The sequence below is a fragment of the Pleurodeles waltl genome, chromosome 4_1, assembly GCF_031143425.1.
Source record: "Pleurodeles waltl isolate 20211129_DDA chromosome 4_1, aPleWal1.hap1.20221129, whole genome shotgun sequence".
In the NCBI taxonomy this organism is placed as follows: Eukaryota; Metazoa; Chordata; class Amphibia; order Caudata; family Salamandridae; genus Pleurodeles; species Pleurodeles waltl.
In genome coordinates, this window is record NC_090442.1 from 962,344,907 (window position 1) to 962,359,144 (window position 14,238).

Genomic DNA, 14,238 nt, shown 5'->3' on the forward strand with positions numbered 1-14,238 from the left:
GAGTGCTGCGAATCACAAGGGGGTCGCAAAGACCCACCTCATTAAATATTACCATTCTGCATCCGGGTTTGTGACTCGCAAATTACAAGTTGCTCAGACTCGCAATTTGCGAGTCGCAAACTCGGAATTTCGTACATCTGGCCCATAGTTACTTGAAATAACTCTAACTATAACTGCTGAATTTCAATGGTTTTATATGAATGAAATCTGAGCCTAACTGTAGTTATCGTTAGGAACTAGTTTCTATAGAAAAAGCTGTTTTTTGACTGTCTATATTTTGGCGCTGCTTGATGAATCTTCACACAATTTTTTTTTTAAAATTGACAGTCATGTGAGCTGCCCTCTGTAAAGTTTCAGGGTGAGCCGCCAAGTGGGGGCTGAGATAAATGCGGAGAAAATTTAGAGCATTTCCAGTGTTAATTCCCATAGGAGAAATTTAACAGCGATAGTGCAAAAAACACTAGATGGAATTACACCAAAGTAGCTCTTGGTCCAGAAACAGCCCTTTTTGTTATTTGCTGTAAATCAGTTCAAAGGTTTTTGAGAAATTTAAGTGCAGAGATCTGATTGGCTGACAACAGTTCAAACATGGAAATTTTGTCAGCCGAGTCCCAGAAAAAAATGTGAAAAAACTGAAAATGGGCCAGGGTAGGGACACCCTGACCCATTAGCTCTGATCCCAAAGGGATCCGCCTCCCCCCCCAACCCCCCCACAGGGCTAAAACATTTTTTCTTTTTTTACCATTACTGAACACTGGAGTCGGGAATCTGCAGTACAAATTTTTAAAAAACAACAAGCGTGGACTCTTGTGCTTGTTTTTTATGTAAGTCCCTGGGGTGGGCCAGTTCCTGGAGGCATTCAGTTTTATAGGGGGGGGCTTCCTGCCCCCCCATCCCCAGAGACCACCACCTCCTCAAGGTGAATAAGGAAATATGAGTGGGGGCTGTGTGATCCCTGCACCCCGGGGACCACCACCCCCATGGCTAAAATCCTTTCAGCTCTAGGGACCACCAACTCCCTGGGGCTATACTGAAATATGAGTGAGGGCTACACTTCCTCCTCCCCACTTCCTGGGGACCAACATCTCACACGGCTATAATAAAAATGTGACAGGGGTCTGTTTCAGACCTCCTTTAGCCCTGGGACCACCAGCTAACTGGGGCTTTCAATATAATATATGTGGGGGGCATGTGCCCTCCATGTGCTCTGTGGACCACCACCTGCCTTGTCACATTGGAGGGGGGCTGAGTGCCCCCCCTCGAGGAGCCACAGATGACCCTGGGGACCACCACCTTCCAGGATCATCTCGTACTATGTGCCCACCCAGGACATAGTTGTTTCCTGTGGCTTTTCAGCTAACTCACAGCAAACACTCCCCTGTTTGACAGCAGGAACCTATAAAGCAGGACCCACTGTCATACAATGGAGCTTTCATATCTGTTCCCTGCATGTGTGCGGGGGACAGAGATGAAATGTTTTAGTAAAGAGGGAGCTGATGTTAAAGCAGGACCCTGCTTGCTGAAGGAATGGTTATACTGAAATATGAGTGGCCTTAAGGCTTCCCCCTTAGTGTCAGATACCCCATAAAGGGCATTTTCATAATTAATTAAAATAAATAAATGTGTAGGGACTACAGGGGAGCCCTTGAGGGGTCCCTCACAGTCCCAAATTGCACATAAAGGGCTACAAAAATAGACACAACAAAGAAAAAAAGAATTGCTCAGTGTGGAGGTCACAGACTTTCACACTGAGCTTTTAGGGTTTGAGTCCAGCCAGACTCTCTTCCCTCTTTTTTTTTCTAAAGTACACATTTTTTCAATTTTTTTTAAATGATACATCATTTTTTTTATTTTAATTTGTGCAGAACTATCTAATTCTAAGTTTATCATACATAAAAGCCTAAAGAATTCCCTATCCCTCTCTCTTTCTCTCTTTCTCTCTGTCTCTCTTTCAGTCTGTTTCTCCCACTCACACACCCACTCAGTCATTTATGCACCCATTCACAGACCCACTGAAAGACTCACACACCCAGTCACAAATTCACTCAGACCCTTGTGCACCCTCTCACAGCGCCAGTCAGACCCTCACACACCCAGTCATAGACCCACTCAGATAGATATGCACCCACTCACAGACCCACTCAGACTCTCACACAACCACTCACAGACCTACTCACAGCCTCATGCACCCACTCACAAGCCCGCACACACAATGATGCACCCACTAAAACACTGATGTATGCACTTCCACACCCAGACGGACACTCTCACAGCCACTCTCACCCCCAGATACACCATCTCACACTTGTTCTCACACCCAGAGAGTCTGCAGCCAACTCCTGTGGTGTGTGGCCGAAAGGCTATGCACAGCATGGGGTTGGATGGTTAGGGTGCTGGCTGCAGGCCCGGTCTTACAGGCAATCTCTGCTATGCACAGGTGAAGGCAGTACACGGTGGTGCACGATTCTGTGCATATAGAGTGTTGGCCTCTGGGCCCAGCCACTCGCTCTGTGGCCAACGGCTGCTGTATATATATATTCACTTAAAAACACAAAGGTTACAGGGAGGTTATAGTTAGACTCACAGTTTAAACATACAAAACCATAGAAATTACCAGTTATTGTTAAAGTTAGCTTAAGTAGCTATAACTTGTGCCCTAAGTAACTATAACTCGCACCCTCACCATGCGTTGTTATTAAAACCAATAAATTACAGCACTCATGACATCTTTGATAATGTCATTGATAATATCAATGTAATATTTGCAGTAACATTTTTGATGAAAAAACTGTGCATGGCAGGGTCGCGAGTTAAAGTTACCTTAGGTTACGAGGTAAAGGTACCTCAAGTAACTATATGTATATATTTCTTTACTCAAAAAAACAAAGGTTAAAGTAACATTACAGTTCAGTAAATATGTCAGTGGCAATAATTAAGTTTTACATTTTGAGCACAAAAAAATCCCATTCATTAGTTATAATTAGCAGAGAGAACTGTATATTACACCTCGACATGCACTGCTTATATCCTCACATATTACATCACTCATGACATGTTTTATGACATCACTGCTGACATCTGATGACCTCCCTTCAGCAGGATGCCAAACCTACACCTTGCACAGCCTTTGCCATGCACAGCTTAGGGTTGGCTTGAGCCCTGTGGACCCAATCTCCTGGGTTCAAAACACAAATGAGAATAAAGCCAAACTAAACATTCAATAGAAGTCAATGTGAACAAGTTTTTCATGTTAAACTACGGGAGCAATGATGGATTGTCCTAGAAAATGCTGCAGCAGTACTTCGTGAGCCTTAGCCTCAACTAGAAATCATAATATTTTCCCAATTAAAATTAAGAAAATGTGAAAGGTAATTCAGTCGAGAATGTCAAGATATGTGGTTATGATCAGGGACGATGTGCTAAATCTGTAATCCTGTGCATTGAGGAGTCAAAGAATAAAATTCATAGAGATTAAAGTTTTCTCAGAGGGACAAAATCCTTCTAGCACACATAAGAATGCACCTTTATCAGAACAATATTCTTTTGACTTTCCAGTTCTGTTACGATTTGTTTGGCTGTTAGGGAAATATGTTACGGCACAGCCACACCCGTTTCTCAGCACAGATGTAGCTGGATAGTGGTAGTGGAGTAGCACAGAATGATGGTCCCTCCTACCAAAAATGATTAGGGGGACCTGACTGTTTTATATCTCACAATATTCATTGGTCTCAGGCTCAATGGGGGCCCCTGCAGCGTTTGGGGCTGCTTTGGCCTTCGTCACGCCCCTGGACAGGGGTGATAGCATAATCTTACAGCTAACTTTTTATGTGTTATGTTTTATAATACAAATATAAGCCCAATGATTCTTCAATTTACAGAATCAATTTTAGTCATATAATGGGTGAGCTATGTTGAACAGATCTCAGATGATAGGAGAGGTGAATGAACAAGAAACCACAAATTAGGAAAAATGGACAAACCATGTGAGAAGGAAGAGTTTCTTGTAGTATGCAGGTTGTATTGTGGCAAACTCTGTTTTCAGGCAAAAATGTTTACATTGAAGAGACCTGCTCAATTTGGTCGAGTCCAGAATTCAAATTATTATTAATTACAATTTGTGTGTCAATATGCTGGTGGCTGTATTTGATTAACTAACTGTGGTTAATGGCCACACAATTTATGCAGCACCAACTCATGCACCCAGAAAATGCATGTTTCCCACTGCACTTGTCATACTTGGCTACTAAAGACACAATAATTGTGAATGTGTATGTTAATCTCACACATGCCAGATTCTAGTACCTGATCAATGATGTATGGCAAATATTGCACTGTATGATGAGTCATCTGGTACAAAAGTCTCAAGAAAACAGTTATATCAAAGAGCAGATAGGCTTGTGCCACCGCCAAATCTGGCATTCTGTCTACATTAATGTTAAGTAATAAAGAGGTGTTGAGGGGTAATATTGACACAATCATATCAAAGGTGATTTCAGTCATGATCTAGCCACTTGGCAAAATGAAATATTTTATTATCATGGGCACTGTAGAAAAGCAGCATCGAGACAGCCTGATTGCCTAATACGCCTCTGATCCTGTTGTTCTTTCAGTGTTCATTTTAAGTAAGAGGCTTGCTTAGAGTGATCTCTTGAAATGCTCTCTTTTATTATGCCTTATGTGTCCACCACTAAGCATAGCCTGTTTGTTTAATGCAGTCCTGCATTGCCGAATTCCTTGTTCCAAATAATAAGGACAAATAATTTAGAAGATATTACTGAACTGCCAGTGCATCATGGTTGGACATGCACCTCCAAAAACCTGCAATACTCTAAATGGTGATTTCTGGATCCAAGGGATACAAAGTGGCGCAATGCATGCAGTGCACCACTTTGTGAATTTGTTGCAGCGATTTTGACCTTGTTGGGCCATATTAGCTTATAAAACAAGGACCCTAATCTGGTGCAAGGAGGCACTAGAGGCTCTTAAATCTGTCCCTATGTGTTTCACATCAGTCACAGGTTTGAATCCTCGTGGTAACAATTTTATATTCCTCCAAGTTCCTAACACTTGGCCAGTTGGTGAAATTGTTAATTTCAATTCAATTTATATTTTTTTAATAACAAACATATGCCAGAAAAAATAGAAAAGATACAACAGCACACTTTCTACAAATATTTAAAATGAAAAAGTATGGGTCAGATTTATGGAGCCCTTGCGCCGTTCCAACCCCACATTAGTGTAATTTTTTTATGCTAATGTGGCGTTAGAAGGGGAAAAACACAGCTCCTTATTTACAAATATTGTGCCACTTTGTAACCTCTTGCGCCACATTATGCCAGCGCCAGGCATAATGTATGCAAGGGGGGCATTCTGGTACGGAGGGAGGCCGTAAAAATGGCTGAAAGGAATCTCTGAGATTCCTTTGTGCCATTTTTATCTGCAATTTTTAATTCTTGCTAAGTGCAGGCATTAACCAGTGCGGCGCCACACACATAATGGTTATGTCTGGTGCCGCGTCGCTCAGATGCCACGGATGTAACCATTAGGTCCAGAGACTGGCCCTCGGGGTAAGCGCTAGCGCTCCCCCAGAGGGCCTCACCCCCACCCCTGAAGGGCAGGGTTGGAAGGGGAATCGTTAACCTTCCAACCCTGCCCCCCCAGTGACATCTGATGACGTCAGCACGCGATCGAGATCGTGCTGCAGGAATGCCCACTAGACACCAGGGATGTTTGTTTACCATAGGTAAACAAAGAAGGGTAGCGGCCCCTTGGGCAAGGGTTGCTCCCCAAGGGGGGCAATTTATTATAAGACAATTTCTGCCCCCGCTGAGGGCAGACCTGCCTATCTTAATTAGGCCGATCTGCCCCCGGGGCGGCAGAAGCCATTAGACACCAGAGATGTTTTTCTTTTTATTTATATTGATAAGGGGAGCGGCCCTTAGGCAAGGATTGCTTCCAGGGGGGCAATTTTTTTATTAGGCCCTTTCTGCCCCCCTGGGGGCAGAACGGCCTTTATTAATTAGGCCGATCTGTCCCCGGGGGGGCGCATAAGCCATTAGGCACCAGGATATATATATTTTTTTTAATATTGATAAGGGGAGTGACCCCTTAGGCAAGGGTTGCTCCCCAGGGTGGGGGAATTGTTTTTAGGCCATTTCTGCCCCCATTGGGGGCAGAATCCACTTAGGCACCAGGGATTTGTGTTTGTGTATGTTTTGTTTGAGGGGCAGCCCCTTAAGGAAGGGTTCCTCATCATGGGGGCACATTACTGTTGGCCACATCTGCCTCCCTTGGGGGCAGATTGGCCTATTTTTAGAAGGCCCATCGGCTCCCAAGGGGGGCAGAAAGCCCACCAGAGACCAGGGAAGATTTTCTTTTCAAAATAAGAGGGTGGGGGTATGGCCATACCCCCACCCCAAATAAATGGACCAAAGTTGTTCTGCCCACCAGTGGGCATATGAGGCAATTACCCCCAAACCACACCCCAGGGGGGCAGAAAGTATACTAGATACCAGGGAATAAAGAAAAAAAATAGTGTGTTGGTGGCTACTAACCACTATCGGCATGAGAATGCCCCCACCCCAACTGAAGGGGGTAACAGTCTTTCACCTCTACCCCCGCACACTAAAACATCTTATCCCACTGCAAGTAAGAGGACATTTGATTATTTTGGATTTTGGTTTTACATTTGGGCCATGAGAGCTTGGATCCTACTTGAAATGGTGAGAACAGTACTTTTTGTACTTTGTCTCACTGCCATGTAAAAAAATCCACAAGACCTAGACACATCTGAAAACTAAACATCTGGGTGAGTGCAGGGTGGTGTGCTTCACATGCACCCTACACCATTTTCTTGCCCACAATGCCCTGCAAATCTCCCACTTTGCTGGAAATCACACATTTTTTCCCCATTTTTGTGATGGAACATTCCAGAATCCACAAAATTCCTACCACCTAGCATTGTCTCATCCATACTGATAAAAATCCATCCCCACTTGTCAGCCTTAAAATGATTTTTTTTCAAACTGCCCTTTTGGACCCACTTTGGTTCCCCCTCAATTTCGACATGTTTTTGGCTCTTTCCTGTCACAGGCACTTGGCCCACCTACACAAGTGAGGTAGCATTTTTACTGAGAGACTGAGGGGAACGTTGGGTGGTAGGAAATTTGTCCAGGTGTGGTAATCCCACACAGAAATGTGGGGAAAATGTGATTTTTTAGCAAAATTTGAGGTTTGCTGAGGATTCTGGGAAAGAAAACACTGGGTGATCCACGCAAGTCACACCTCCCTGGACTCCCTCGGGTGTCTAGTTTTCAGAAATTTCTGGGTTTGGTAGGTTTCCATAGATGGCTGCTGAGCCCAGGAGCAAAAACGCACAAAAATGGGTAATTTTATTTTTGATAATTGTAATGTGTCCAGATAGTGTTTTGGACCATTTCCTTTAGCGGGCAATAGGCCTACCCATACAAGTGATGTACCTTTTCTATTGGGAGACTAGGGGCAACGCTGGGTGGAAAGAACTTTGTGGCTCCTCTCACATTCCAGAACTTCCTGTCGTCGAAATGTGAGGAAAAAGTGTTTTTGGGCCAGATTTTGAGGTTTGCAAAGGATTCTGAGTAACAGAACCTGGTGAGATCCCCACAAGTCACCCCATCCTGGATTCTCCTACGTGTCTCATTTAAAAAAATGCACAGGTTTGGTATTTTTCCCAAGGTGCCGGCTGAGCTAGAGGCCAAAATCCACAGCTTGGCACTTTACAAAAAACAGCTCTGTTTGTGATGTGTCCATTTTGTGTTTTGGGGCATTTCCTGTCGTGGACCTAGGCCTACCCACACAAGGGAGGTACCATTTATATCTGGAGACTTGGGGGAACACTGGATGGAAGGAAATTTGTGGCTCCTCTCTGATTCCAGAACTTTCTGTCACCAAAATGTGAGGAAATGCACAGGTTTGGTATTTTCCCAAGGTGCCGGCTGAGCTAGAGGCCAAAATCCACAGCTAGACACTTTCCAAAAAACAGCTCTGTTGTGATGTGTCCACGTTGTGATTCCTGTTGCGAGCATTAGGCCTACCCACACAAGTGAGGTACCATTTTTATCAGGAGACTTGGGGAAACACAGAATAGCAAAACAACTGTTATTGCCCCTTGTCTTTCTCTACATTTTTTCCTTCCAAATGTAAGACAGTGTGTAAAAAAGATATCCATTGGAGAAATGCCCTGTAATTCACATGATAGTATGGGCACCCCGAAATTCAGAGATGTACAAATAACCACGTTTTATCAACACCTTATGTTGTGCCCATTTTGGAAATACAAAGCTTTTCTTGATACCTATTTTTCACTCTTTATATTTCAGCAAATGAATTGCTACATACCTGGTATAGAATGAAAACCCATTGCAAGGTGCAGCTCATTTATTGGCTCTGGGTACCTAGGGTTCTTGATGAACCTACAAACCCTATATATCCACACAACCAGAAGAGTCCAGCAGATGTAACGGTATATTGCTTTTAAAAAATCTGACATCGCAGGAAAAAGTTAGAGTAAAACGTGGTGAAAAATAGCTGTTTTTTACCTCAATTTCATTACTTTTTTATTTCAGCTGTTATTTTCTGTAGGAAAACCTTGTAGTTTCGACACAAATCGCCCCTTGTTGAATTTAGAATTCCATCTACGTTTCAGAAATGTTTAGCTTTCTTGCATCCAGCTTTGGTTTCATACCTATTTCTGTCACTAACTGGAAGGAGGTTGAGAGTACAAAAAATAGTACAAATGGGGTATGTCCCAGTGAAATGCCAAAATTGTGTTGAGAAAATGGGTTTCCTGATTCAAGTCTGCCTGTTCCTGAATGCTGGGAAGATGGTGATTTTAGCACTGTAAACCCTTTGTTGATGCCATTTTTAGGGAATAAACCACAAGCCTTCTTCTACAGCAGTTTTTTCCCATTTTTTAAAAAAAATATATATTTTTTTGCTGTATTTTGGCTAATTTCTTGGTCTCTTTCAGGGGAACCTACGAAGTCTGGATACCTCTCGAATCCCTCGGATGTTGGGAAAAAAGTACACAAATTTGGCGTGCGTAGCTTATGTGGACAAAAGGTTATGAGAGCCTAAGCGCAAACTGCCCCAAATAGCCAAAAAAAGGCTTGGCACCTGAGGGGAAAAGGCCTGGCAGTGAGGGGGGTTATAAAGAGGCTACCATTGATTACACTGGGTCTCTGAGTTCTTTGCAGGATTAGCATCATAATTTTTTACGCTAGTCCTGCAAAGCACGAACTAGCGTAAAGAATTATGATGCTATTCACCCTAACTACTGCCATGGAACGCCGAATTATAAATACGGTGTTACAATAGTGGCATTATGGGGTGCGCTAAGGGGTGCAATAAAGTGGTGCTGCACTGTGTGCTGCGTCAGATTTCCTAAATATGCCCCTATATGTCCATTACAAATACTTTAATACATCAATACAGGTGCTTACATGCAGGCAGGTATAGTTTTAATGCATATCTTAGGAAAATATGATTCTAACTGCCACAAAGAAAAGAAGGTTTCAAATATAAAAAGAATAATAAATTGGAGGAAAAGCCCAATCAAAGTTCTGTATTTGGGCACCAGTCTTGCAACGGAAGAGCATTTCTTCTTAAGAGGATATACACATCTGATGAGGGAAAAATGGCATCACTCAGTACAAGAGAGTCAATGGCTTTAAGTGGGCTGGCTCATCTGCAACTGCTTGTTGTGGTAAATGTGACTGTGTATGGAAACCAACCAATGATTGGAGTGGGTAGCCTAAAGCCCCTCTTTTTGACCCTATGCATGTATTTAGGTATATATGATGCATTTCAATTACTGAAGGGTTGCAAGAAAGCAAGAAGCTCTCTCTATGTCAGACCTAAAAAAGGTGCAAACATGAGTTGGATAAGAATAAATATCTATTGTTCAGGTCCAGAAAACCCCTTTGGGTACGTGTTTGGTCCCAATACAGACTTGTTGTGTGGCAAATGATGCCATACATCATCGCTAGCCTCAGGACTGTTTCTCACCACCTACAAATAAAAATAAAGAAGAATTGAAATGCCCCTTTCTTGTGTCTGTGGGGGAAATTGCTGAAATGTATTTCTCAAGATCAAGAGGACTCTCAGGATCGTCAGGTGACTGCCTCCGTGGAAAAAGGTGGACAGCCGATAATCAGGTAAACCAAAACAACATCATCTTTCCGGTTAAACAGCTACGGGTTCTACCACTTTTAGCTCTACTATGCAGTGGCTCAATGCCTAGACATCACAGCCCATTGAACTGACCATTCTCATTCTTTTCTAGAGCATCCTGTAAGATTTTGGAGAACAATATAAACTGAGAGACTCAAGCTTCTTTGTTGACATCTCTGGCCAGTTAACCATATTTATCCGATTCAGATATTTCCTTCTCACTTACCTTCCATCATTTGCCTTTACAATCTCTTCTCACTTGCATTCCTCAATTTATCAGTTTTACCAAGGGCAATGTCTAAAAAGAAGAAGGCCAACCCTTGTGTCTGTGATAAAAATGTTACTACAGGATAAAATTAGGCAGAATCTGCATCCAATTCAGTGGGATCACTGCTAGAAAAAGGACTCAATCTGTCCCCTTTCAAGGTATTCTAAAGCTGCAACAAACACTAACTCTTGTCAGATGGATGATGAAGGACAGGGGGTATGACTGAATTCCACATGATCACTGCTCAACTGACCAATTTCCAGATTTTGGTATCCTCTGACTATGTTTCTTAGAGGTTGAGGTTTATTGAGGAAAGCATCTTGTTCATATAACAACTTTTTCTCTCCAGGACTAATCATACTGAACATGACTACACCATGTGTCTGACTGAACCCTTATCCAATCAAGGATGTGCACAATTATCTTGCCCATGATGTTTCTAGCAGACAACATTGAATGTTGTCATAAGCACCAACTCAGCCTCTTGCTGAGTTGGTGATGAACGATGGAGAGGTGTAATTGAATTCTCCCTGGTTAGTGCTGAACTGACCAGGTTGGAGAGTTTGGTATACATGATTTTTGATGCTGTTTCTCAGAGGCTGAAATCTACTCAATAAAACATGTTGGCCCTTGTAAAACCTTTTTTCTCAAGACTAACCATAGTAAAGAGCTTCTGCAGTTACACCATGTGACTGGTTGATCCCTTGTCACAGCAAGGGTGTTCATGGTTCTTTCTCTCACAATTTTACCAGCAAACAACCTAGATCTCCCTTCTGTTTCCCAGTCTGTGCTCCATCAGCTCTGGTTAAACCATTCTCCCTCCAACTGACCCCAGACGCAATGCCTGTGGTCTTCATGCTTACATGGGTCCCATTATTATGCACATCTCAGAATGAGGAATGTGACCAACTGATAAACAAAACGATTCACTGGTTGAAAGGGAGACTTGGTACCTCAAGCTGCTGGCACAATGAAATTGCAGTGGTCTGTGAGGTTCCATGGATCAGGAAGGGACCGAAGATTGATGCTAATGACTGTGTAGTGATTAATTTCAGGAGAGCTAACATTACTAGTTCCCTTGTAAGAGGGCTTAATTCCCCATATCTGTTTCACAGTGTGATAAAGGCATTTCCTCAGTGGTAGTTTAACAGTTCATGCCTACATCAATCTCCTGTGGTTCCTAGCCCTGATGTGCATTATTGCCTTTCATCTTTCTTTTTCAATTTTCCTAACAGCAATAAATAAGCTCCCCTGCCTAAACAACACATCAGTGTTGACTTGTAGATAATGCCCCTGCAAAGTCCTTATCCTGTCCTGAATATATTAAAATTCTACTGAACCATAAGGTAATACATACCTCCAACCTAATTTCACCCCCTGAGTCTGCAATTGATAAGACTGTCAATTTGCATGCCTTAATTGCCTCAAGTGAAGACCCAGTGGTTCCACCCTTGCCAGCTTTGTCCACAATCACTGCACTTGTTTCTTACTGTGCTATGTGTCAAGTTAAACAACCCTGAATGAACAAATCTCATCAAAGGGTATGATCTGATTTGACTACCAGAAACTTGGGCCCTTTGCCCCATTATATCAATGGCTACACTGCACATCATATCGGCAAGAAACTATAGTACTAATTAAGTGGATGAGAACCCATCTCAAATAATATTTACAGCCTTTGTCAGGATGAACCACACTTGGGTCTACGCTAGACTTGTGACCTATATAATCTAACTTTGGGGATGTGGTGAAATCCATTTTCTATTTTGGCATATATTTCAGGTCATTAAAGCAGACAAGTAACATCTTTCATATACACCAGATGTAGTAGTACCTAACACATTTATTACTAAGAATTGTTTCATAAGGGATGGAAACTTCAGTCCTGATGAGTGCCACTGACAGCCCCTGAAAGGGTTGAAAAGGCAGAAACATGCCAACCTCTGCTAATAGATAGAACTATTCCCCACATCACTTTTATTCTTTCACTGGGGGGATTCAATACAATATATACATTCCACTGAGTAAGTAGTTTTAACCTAGATTTTTACTTTTTTCTGCTCTGCACAGTGCCTTCACACCTTGATAGATGAGAGGAGTGGTGAAGCAAATTATCCAGAAAAAATTCCCCCTAAGCTCCCCAATGAGCTTATCGGTAGTAACTTGCACCTTACTCCATTTGAAAGGGGCCCAATGATGAAGCAAGCCCCCTCATTGCATGGGTTTAGGCTTTTATCTTTACACAGGGCAGGTTTGCGATACCCTTCCTCTCATTGTGCCTTTTTCAACACATCAGAGGCTTTTGTGGCTAGGAGTACACTACCAGTCAAAGATCCAGTGCATGTGGAGTACCACGTGAGGGTTAGGGCTCACTGCAAAAGAGGCCAGCAGCAGGCACCAAGTCTGCTCCACTGGGTATTCGTTAGTTGGGCAGTTGCAGGAAAAGGAACTGTGGAAGTTTGTTGTGTTGCTGTAGCTTATCCAGAAGTTAAGCCACCTGACTCTTGGAGTCACTTTTCTGGGTCCTCGATGTAATGCACGCTGGTCCAGTCTTCCTTCAGGTTCTTGAGTAAGCAGGGCAGTACTTCTTCTGATTCTTTACAGGTCTAAGGGGGTTATTCCAACTTTGGAGGAGGTGGTAATCCGTCCCAAATGTGACGGATTTACCACCAGCCGTATTACGAGTTCCATAGGATATAATGGACTCGTAATACGGCTGGTGGTATATCCGCCACTTTACCGTCACTTTTGGGACGGATTACCACTTCCTCCAAAGTTGGAATAACCCCCTAAGAGTGTTCTGAGGAGGGTACTCGAGATGCCATATTTATGCCCAATGCCAGCCGGTGGTTGAGGTACCCTCCTGGACACTCCCTCACTATGGGATGAAAGTTCCCTGGATGAACCTAAGAACTTTTGCTGTGGGCTTTTTTATTGAATACTATCCAACAGTGCCCCTCTCTACCTAAATCTATCATGGCAGAATCTTTCTTCCCATGGTCAGAGCTGCCTGTGTTCACACAGAGGAGTGTCTATGATAATGGGTACTTCAAGCCAGTTCTTGGGCAGCTCCCCTTTCCCACTAATAAGACAAAAAGGAGACATGCATAGCTCTGATCTACATCTGCCAACGACAGGGTAGGCATTCTTTGAAGCTGAGGAAGGGGCTGGGCACAGAGTCGGCCATTGTACTCAAGGAAGAAAAATTCAGAGCAAACAGTATTAAGCTGTGCACCAGAGGGTGCTATGGCTTAAGTTGGTTTTGCTGCTGCTTGGGTAGATTTACTATGTGACCAGCACCATTCTTAACGCAAATGGTTGTAACCACAAGCAGCTGCCCGTGTTAAGAAAATCTCACTGGTTGCTCTACTAGCACCTGAAAATCATGTTAGAGTATGCCAATTCTCTCTCAACAACTTACCAATGGTGAGCCAGATGCAAGAAAAAACTCTGCCACATTGCAGTAAGCATATTTTAGCTGCAACTCGGTGTTACATGTGTAACAAGGAGTGGCCAAAATTTCCCCAATGCTGCTGGCATAGAATTTATCACCCATCCCAACTCTCCACACCCAAGGCAGCATGTGAGAGGAATCCAGATCTCACCACAGGGGAGCCATAAGCTGGTAGCTGACACTGGGCACTGACAGAAAGCCCCCTTTTGACTCAAGCAGGAAATCAACAACTTACAACAAGTTGGAATTTAAACTGCAATTAGAATGAGTCGCCACTAGGTAGTTATATTTAGGACCTAATTTCTAT